At 46.1% G+C, this 8,836-nt stretch overlaps 1 long non-coding RNA gene across 1 annotated transcript in view; it reads right to left on the bottom strand.

Annotated features, from left to right (window-relative positions):
• LOC124897035 overlaps positions 1-8,836 on the bottom strand; it is a 20,397-nt gene that overhangs the window by 9,849 nt on the left and 1,712 nt on the right. The gene's annotated exons all lie outside the window — the stretch shown is intronic.

Here is an 8,836-nt window from a genome sequence, read left to right as displayed (position 1 = left end):
GAGTGAAGAGCTTCGTTGACTGATTTCAGACTGGGAGCGAACTCCGGGCGAATATAAAGTGCATGGATACAAGTTATGCCTTGGAATGAAAGACAATTTCGAATCCGCTTTGTCTACAGTTGTAGCTTTTAGAGACTATCCTCTGCAGCTGTAGCTACGTGGAAGCCAGCTTCTTAAAGACAATCCCCCTAACCATTCCGCTATTCCTGCCCTAGAGCAAGGGAATCCGCTCTGATCCACCACCCTGGTAGGAGAAAAACGGAGCTAGCCGACCTTCTGTACTGAACTTCTGTCGGGGTCACGCTTAGGAACTAAATCTAGAATGACTTTTTGTCCTGTCGAAACGATAAAGTTATGGAGAGGACGCGGAAAGTGCCGACATAGCATTGGATAGTTCCACACTACTTGAGTCCTGCTCGAGTAGACTCAGTCATTCTCGTTGATTGCTCACAGCCACCCAGATGAGACTCCCGCTGAAAAACATTCTTTTTCCAACAAAACCTGCCACCAAGCTTTGACAAGTCGCTAACTTGCTCATTTTGTGATAGGGCCCAGTCACCTCCCTTCTTCCCAACCTCTGGCAGTCAAAGCTATAGGGAGACCTTCCTTCAGCTGGCTTTGCCCTATCTATTCATCTATTTTCTCAAATGGATATTTAGGGATCTCTCTTATTCATAGATCTTGAAACGGAGAACCCACCCCAAAGACAAGTCACTCCAGTGAAGCTTTCTTTTGTCTTCATCACCGCCTTACCAAAAGTTAGCTAACATTTTTTCCAACTGGTCAAGAACTCCCTTTGAAACTGGAATCCCTGCAAGAAGGTGTATAGGCACCGAGAAAAGAACATGTTTGCAAAATCCACTGGATAACAATGCTTTCATCTCCTACCACTTTATTTTATACTCTATCCAGAAGATGAGAAATTTGCTTTTTCAGATTTAAATAGAGGTAGTCCTAGATCAAAATATTAGGAATCAAAGCAAGGAAAGTAGCATTGATGGAACGGGGGATCGCACCTTCCGTTCAAATGGTGGGTGTCACCTCCACAAGAGTTGCACTTCCTCTTGAATGCACAGTGAGCTTGCCTATTTATGTGAATGGCAAGGAAATTGATTGTTCCCACTGACCTCGACCGCTTTAAAAGAACGAGCTTAAGGAAACTTAATTTGCTGAGGGAAAGGTCTTTGATTATGACTGGCGGGATATAAATAGAAAGACTGGAACTCTAGATCCTCTAACGCTGAGTAAAATGAGAATCATAAGCTATTGATTACACCACAGCAGGATCTTGCCTTGGATAGGCCGCTTTGGATTCTCTGTTCCCCCGAAAGAAATATCGATCGTCCTTACCATTTCAGTCCCCACCCTCAAGTGAGAAGGATATTCTGTTGCTATCGATAGTCCTCCATTATGTTGGGTCAAGGGGGAATCAAAGTCGGGAGGTCAAAAAATTATCCTGGTCCTATCGAACCAGTCACTTCATACCTGGCAAGAAAGAGAGATCGAGTCACTAAGCAGCGAATTAGATCCGAGAGCGAAAGAGATTATGAAAGTTCTCCCACGGGGCAACCCTGAAATAAGTTCTCAAATCAATCTATTCGAGCCCTTGAAAGCATTGTTCTATTACGGAAGTTGGGATCCCACACGCTGGGTTAATCACTAAGGTCTTAGACAATTTGATTCAGAAGAAGATAGACCGGCCACTATAGATTTGTCAATCCCTGGGCTTGGCCAAAGACATACCCGGCATACTAAGACTAAGATGAATCATCTCAGTCCCTCAACAGGCCTAGTCCCTAAATCCCTAATCGCTCTTCTCGGATCGCTCCAGTACGATGGTTCCCCCGAGGGGATCCGCCAATGCAACACGATAGAAGAGTTCGCTCCGCCGCGTAAGATCCTCGAATCAAAATCAACCACGACTACTATTTTTGGGAGAAAATACTTTAAGGTATTCGCTCTTCTCCTTGTACTCCTTTTTTATTGGTACTCGGGGGGGAGGGGGAGATTCTCGAAGGATTCGTTGCCGCGTGTGACGGGAGGAGGGAGCCCTCTTTTGACCCTATTTACCCTCCCCAAAGAGATGCGCAACCAGCCATTCCCCAGCCGGAGGTTCAGCCGGTTCCGCGCGCCATCCTAGTTCCGGAATTAGAGCACCCTCTTCTTTCGAATAGGCAAAGGAGAGTAGAGCTTCAGACCCGGCTAGCGTTCTTCTTTCAAGAGAGGAACGAGGCCTGAGGCCCCCTGCGAATCCGTAAATCTGAGGAGCATGCCGCAACAAAAGGATGGTCCCCTATGCATTTCATTTTTTCCTTAAGGGAAAAAAAAGTACCCCCCATCATAGAATGGAATTCTTCCTAAATTCCCATGGAAGGTGGCTGGCTGCCTTTTAAGAGGAAGTCAGAGATTTAGCTTTTCTTTTGATTTTTCCAACTCAGGTCTTTTATTAGCATACGATATTATTTTGCCAACTCACAGGTGTAAGCGCTATAGTACAGTGTTGACTGGTGTGCTTTGGTGTAACCGGGGAGCTGGAACCAAAGAAAGACTGCTCGTAATGGTACCTCGCAATTCAAAAGTCTCTCTACGGCTGAAGAATGAGCGTGTTCTTGGACCATCATAGAAACATAGATAGGGTCGACGACGGAACGAAGAACGAAACTTTACGACAGTTTTTCGCTCCTCTCTCTTTGTTTCGATGAAAGACTCAATGCTTGCGTTCTACGGGGAACTTTTTTGAATATTTACCTTCGCCGCCTAGAAGCAGCCACCCTTGAAAGAGTGCGTAATATCTCACTGATCGAGCGCCCCTGTCCCTGTCTCCAAGTGTGTGATCCACCGATTCAGTGAGTGATTTTTTCTTACCGCTGCGCTGGAGTCCCGATCTCTTAAAGGGTTGGTGTGGCAGACTTCCTCCTTGTTTGCCGATTGAAGAAAGCCTTATATGGCTTCAAACAAGAGAGAAAGGCCCTTTCTATCGTCATTAGTCAAGCGCGCTAGCTGCAATAAAAAAAGAATGCTAACGAGCAAGAAAAGGGATGCGCTAAGAAGCAAGGGCTTTCGCGCAGCTGCTGCGCCCTTGCTTCTTGCTTTCGAGCCGGAGCTTGCTGGGTAGTGAAGTGGTTTGGGGGACATCGATTCCCTAGATTTTTTGGCTTCCCTTTCCCTTCAACCAGCCACTCTTTTAGTTCCCAAAATATATATAATCCAGAATCCTTTTAAGCGCCTTATCACGAAAGTGACCAAGCAAGCAGATGATGATGGTTCAGCCGGTAAGCTAACAAGCAACCGAAATGAAGGAAGAGGAGACCCTTCTATTATAAGTTGAAAGTGAAGGTTGATGATAAAGTCAGCGAAGTTTCCATGGTGTTCTACCTTTGCGTAGTCTCGGTCCACAGTGGAAGGCTCCGCACCTGAGCCTCGTTAGACTCATCAAGGAAGGGGTCCCATCGCACATCCAATTCATGAACAAAGGATTCGTAAACAGACAGGCTTGACATTCCTTAGAAAGCAGAAAAGAGAGAATTTGCAAGCCTTTCTGAATCTGCCGATCAGACAGAATTTCATGTCGATTACACACCTGAGGTGGATAGTCGGTCATCACTAGGTGCTCATCTGATGGGGATTCCATAAGGCTGCTTTATACTCGACCGGAAGAGTGGTTTCCTCTAGACCCCCCGGGCAGATACTGAAGTCAGAACAAGCGCCTTTTCAACCGCAGGCTGGACATGCTTCGCTGCTATCGCCTTCTCTTCCTCCGCGTTCTAGCCCTTTGAAGAATCGGCCCGTCTATGGGGCAAGAAATTGATGTCGGATGATAGTCTGCCTCTTTCTTGTAGCTCGGATAAGCGGTGGTTGGGCATGGAGAGAGAGTAGTAGGCCACTCGCTCTCTTGCAAGTGCTCGTCTAGCTCCCTCTCCTTGATCTCTTCTTTTTGTTTTTAGCCGGATCCCTTCGATCAATCCTACGTTTTTCTTTTTTTCCCACGATAGCAATATGGTCCTCTTGTTTTAGGTCTTAAAACTACATTGAACAAAATAGAACGCCTTCAATTGCTTTCTGCATTCGCTAGTTCGGCATTCTCGATACCGAATTCCAGAGCTGATTTTTGAGCTCGCCCTATTGAAGTACCAAAGGTGCGCTCAGCCCGGTGACTAGGAAATAGGTTTGCCCTTGAATTAAAGTGATGAGGTCGGAAAGAGGGAAGTAGGGCTCCTATTGACTAAAGGTTGGCTCTTCGTATCACATAGTTGAACATAGTTCAACGAACAACTCATTTGAAACGAGCGGTAGCCCCTCTTCGAGCGACTTCATACCTCTCCCTTACGGTCGAGCGACTTCGTACCTCTTTCTTACGGTCGAGTGACTCCGTACATCTTTTGAAGAGAATAAGATGCTGCTCCCATTCCCTCTTTCTTTTCCCGCTTTACTAATCTTACCCTCTAACGCGGGCCGGGCGGCGACGGGCTCGTCTCGGGCGGTCCTTTTTTTTAGTGCAACACAGGAAAGCGCCCTCTTTTTGTCATCCCTGCAGCTTTCCAGATTTTGTATTGAACGCATGGCGTAGCTAGGACCCTTCACATTCTGTTTGAGCCTATGTTCAAGCCAAACCCACCCCCTATTTTACTAAGGCTGGAAAATCCGTTAAACCGCCGGGACTGAATGGAATCCGTTTGGAAGGATCTTATATTAAAAAGGCGATCAAAATGGTTCCAAACCTCCATAGCAAGCTCACTCTTGATGAAGAGGCGATCAATACTTTATTTATCATGCTCCAAACAGCACAAGCATTTGCTTGCTAATCTTATACCTTTCGTCTGAATTTATTCCCTTAACTGATTCTGAAATCCCCGCATACAAAGTAAAATAAGAGCTTCCATGCAAAAATGCTAATTATTGTAGGAATGGTTTTATCCTAGACAAATTGAGTCCCTGGATCCGGTATCATAAGGCATATCGTTTCGACTTTTTTGGGAAAACCGGTTTTCGGGTATCTAGGCCCCGGTCTCCTTTCGAATGAGAGGCCTTCACATTCCTAATCCGGTAGGGTCGGACGGCTTTCTTTGCCCCAGCTTGGCGAATCACATCCCCGCACAATAACATTCTTTATTTGTGCGCCCCTTACCGTTCTCGCTCTGTCTTTCAACGGCTTCAGAATCACATCCAACAATCTATGAGGGAAAATCAATGATGAAGCAGCAGGTAGAGTCGTTTGATGACACGAGGTTCCTATATACCATCATCTCGAATCCAAAAGCATAACAATAGGTAGGCATCTTCTCGACGATCTATACGAAGATCTAAAGGTGAACCAATAGACAGAGAGACATGCTCTTCCTGCGGCCCAAGAACGTCTTCGTTCAAAGAGCTAGTAATGACTTTCGCGAATTGGATGATTCAACAAACAATTCATCAGCTGTTGAATCATGCCATTTTGCTTTAGACTTTTGGACTAGGGGCCTCGCTGTTGCCTTTGGCTCGAGCTACTTTTGCTTCCGAGAACAGATAGCTTGCTACTCAATTGCCTCGCCCATCTTGGATTTTGCTTTGAAAATCCTTTATTTCATTGAATACGGAATTCATGGCAGGGGTTTGTCTTACCCCTATATATGTGGAAATTCTGCTACAAATGGATTGGATGCACGGAACTCACCTAAAAACCCAAATCTGCGTGCAGTCGAACTGCTTTATTCAACTTGGCAAAGACAAAGCATGACCTCTGGAACCAAATCGTTCTTGTCTCTGGATTGCCTCAACTCGAAGCATGAGGCCTGGGACATCCGAGGTGAAATTCGAGCAATCCTTGAAAAGATAGTCTAAAGCTTGTCTGGTAGTATCTTACAACATTATTGAGTTGTCGGTTCAATATGATGTCTTCTGACTTAAGGAAGTTGTCTGACCCATAGAAAGAGTTGGAGGCGGCTGAGCACATCCTATCCCACAAGAGTCAAGCCCAGAAAGCGTGGCAAGTCATTCGCCAAGGCCATTACCAACAACAGGATTATGTTCGAGATGTCAACTTGAAATCTCAATGAATCGAGGAGGAGACGAGAAAGAACCTCCATTGACCATTTGTGGACAGGAAAGAGCAACCTCTGCTTTATGTATGGCGTGCTGGTCTGGATGAAAGAAGCAACTACGCCTACAATGAGAATAGCAGGACTCCCACTAGCTGACAGAGAACTCCCAGCCAAAATGCAACTGGACTTCCATAGGGAGTGCCTCGCGGATTTCTACTCTTACGGCTCGCGCCAGGCAGGACTGGGATCGCTGCCAATTGGGACTGCTCTTCAGTCTTCCTGAATTATCGAGCGTGAGTCCTTCTTCTCGAGCGGATTTTCTTGCCTTTCTGCGGAAGCAATTCCCTATCTTGGTCGCGGGCAAGCTTGTCTCACTAAATGAGTTAAACTGAGTTCAACGAACCCTCAGATTCCTTATATGTTCAACTCATTTCGAGTGAAAAATGTTCCTCAGATTCCTCATCTCTTGGGCTTTCTCCGGTTGATGTTGAAGCCAAAGAAACGGGGGGGAAGGGCACAAAACGTAGTTACCACACCCATTCCCATTCCATTATTGATTCGAATAGCTAAGCAAAGGCTTAATTGAATGGACGAGTAAGGGAATACGAGCTCCTTCATCTCCTTATATACGTCGCCATGTTCGTTGATAAGCACATGAAATGCTGATGTATTTCTAACTCCAACTCGGACAATAAATAATTATACAATAGAAAACACCATCTAAAGAGTTTTATCTCAAGGCGCAGAAAGCAAATCTTGGTATTGACTTATTGAAAATCTCTTTGAGATTGCTTAGACAAATCTTTTTGTGTGAGGCCGCTCCACCTTTCTTACCTTGTTTTTTGGGCTTCAAATTCTGTGACTCATAAGCCCTCCGTATCTAAAGATAGATGGCTAAAGGGCAGAAAAAAAGGCCATATGCAGATAATGAAGAACCATAAGACTGAATTACCTGGGATGCCTGTGCCCATAAGAAATCGCGGAGCCACCCATTAATAGTAATAGAACTCTGCGCAGCTTATTTTATGCTACGATGCTATCTCCCTATCTCTTGGTTGAAGCAGGGATGAGACCCTATAGTCTCTATCCAGTGCTCTTCCTTTCTATCGTAAAGCCAAAGACGCCCCAAGACAAGGTACAACTGTTGGGAAGGGGACGCAGATCAACACATTCAATGAAGCAGCCAGTACGGCAGACAAGCTACTGCCGATCTGGTACATCAATACATGTTCCTATGCCCATTCCAATCTTGTCTAACTTTAGTGTTTCAGGTCTTTGACATCAAGCTGAAGCTGGAAAACTCGCTTCAGCAGGAACCGCTCGAAAGGGACCACACAACAATGGTGTCCTTATGGCTTGCTCCTTTATAGACTACGTCTTTTCACACATCGTGAGACAGTTCGGTTCCTATCTACCGTTGGTGTTAAAGGAAGAACTGCGAGGAGCCAACCCTAGTACCCGAAGCCGACACAGGTGGGTAGGTAGAGAATACCTAGGGGCGCAAGATAACTCTCTCTAAGGAACTTGGCAAAATAGGCCTTCCACCCCCAAAAAGCGAAAGGCGGGAATTAATTACTAGTTACCAGAGACAACCCGGCTATAGTTTGGAAAAACAAGATGTTGCAGCCCTTTCCTCTGCTGGGGACTTCCATGAAATGAAAACGGGCGGCATCGTTGTATGCTCCACTTTTGTTGCCCTCGACGGAGAGTAATTCTGCTATTTTCTCCTTGACACTCAAAGTCTGCCCCCTCTTCATCATTGAGAAAGATGCCTTAACAGGTTGGTCATTTGTCAGGACGAGAATGTGAGTTCTTCTTATTATCGGTGAGCCGCTGCCCCTCATACTCTTCTTTTCGTTTTTGGGGAACCATCGTACCGGAGCGATCCGAGAAGATAGGCGGTTAGGGGGGAGAGGGTCGGCTGGCCTGCCTTTTCAATCAATCTCCGGCCGCTCAGTGCCGGTAAAGGTAGGTCAGGGAATGCCATCACGCGGTGGGAAGGAAGCAGCCCTAGCCTCTGTCCGACCGATCATTTCGCTGGCATCTCGCATTCACGCCCCCGTTTGAGACTTTTTCAACATCCAATGGGTCATTCACTAAAGAATGATAGCCAGCCCCTCGCTTGCACTACATTGTCTGACGATAACCTTGCCTGACCGCTTCCGCTCTGACTGAGCTGACCGTCCACCAAGAATTTGATCGCCAGGTCGTGCTAATTCCATACGAATCAGTACTGAGAAGCATGTGCCCATCACTCCTTGGCCACCCACGACCTTGGCTAGACCTCATAAAGTCAGCGAAGCTAAGGTTTCGTATATGTGATAGAGAAAGGAAAAACGACCCTGTGCCCTACCAACAAGCCGAGAGCTAATGGCTGTTGGTCACGGGCCCCTTTAGAAGATAGGGGGCGGCTTTCTTGTGGTAGTAATTGCGAACATCTGCCAATGAACTTGTTGCAGGGGACAAAGCTGGGGATGGCAAGGTTCTTTATCAATGATGCGGCATTACCGCAGTTGTATGTACTTGCAGTTGGGAAAGGGCCGGGTGGATTACCTTTGAGAGCTTAGTCGAAGATCTCGGTGGTCTTGTGAGTGGTTGATAAACTGCAATTGCAGTTTTCTTTAGGAAGTCCCATAGCAGTGAGGCTTTGGCTTGGGAAAAACCCGTGGATGAGCGAGAATATACGAATATTTTTGTTAGAAGGTTACGCACTTGATAATACCCCGAAAATCCCTTTTCATCGCTCTCAGCGCATCAAGTCGAATAGTATTGTTTAACAATCTTAAGCAGCTTTAAGGTAAAGATGACATTCAGGC

Source organism: Capsicum annuum, chromosome 3, assembly GCF_002878395.1.
Source record: "Capsicum annuum cultivar UCD-10X-F1 chromosome 3, UCD10Xv1.1, whole genome shotgun sequence".
NCBI classification, from domain to species: domain Eukaryota; kingdom Viridiplantae; phylum Streptophyta; class Magnoliopsida; order Solanales; family Solanaceae; genus Capsicum; species Capsicum annuum.
This window is presented reverse-complemented; position numbering and strand designations above follow the sequence as displayed.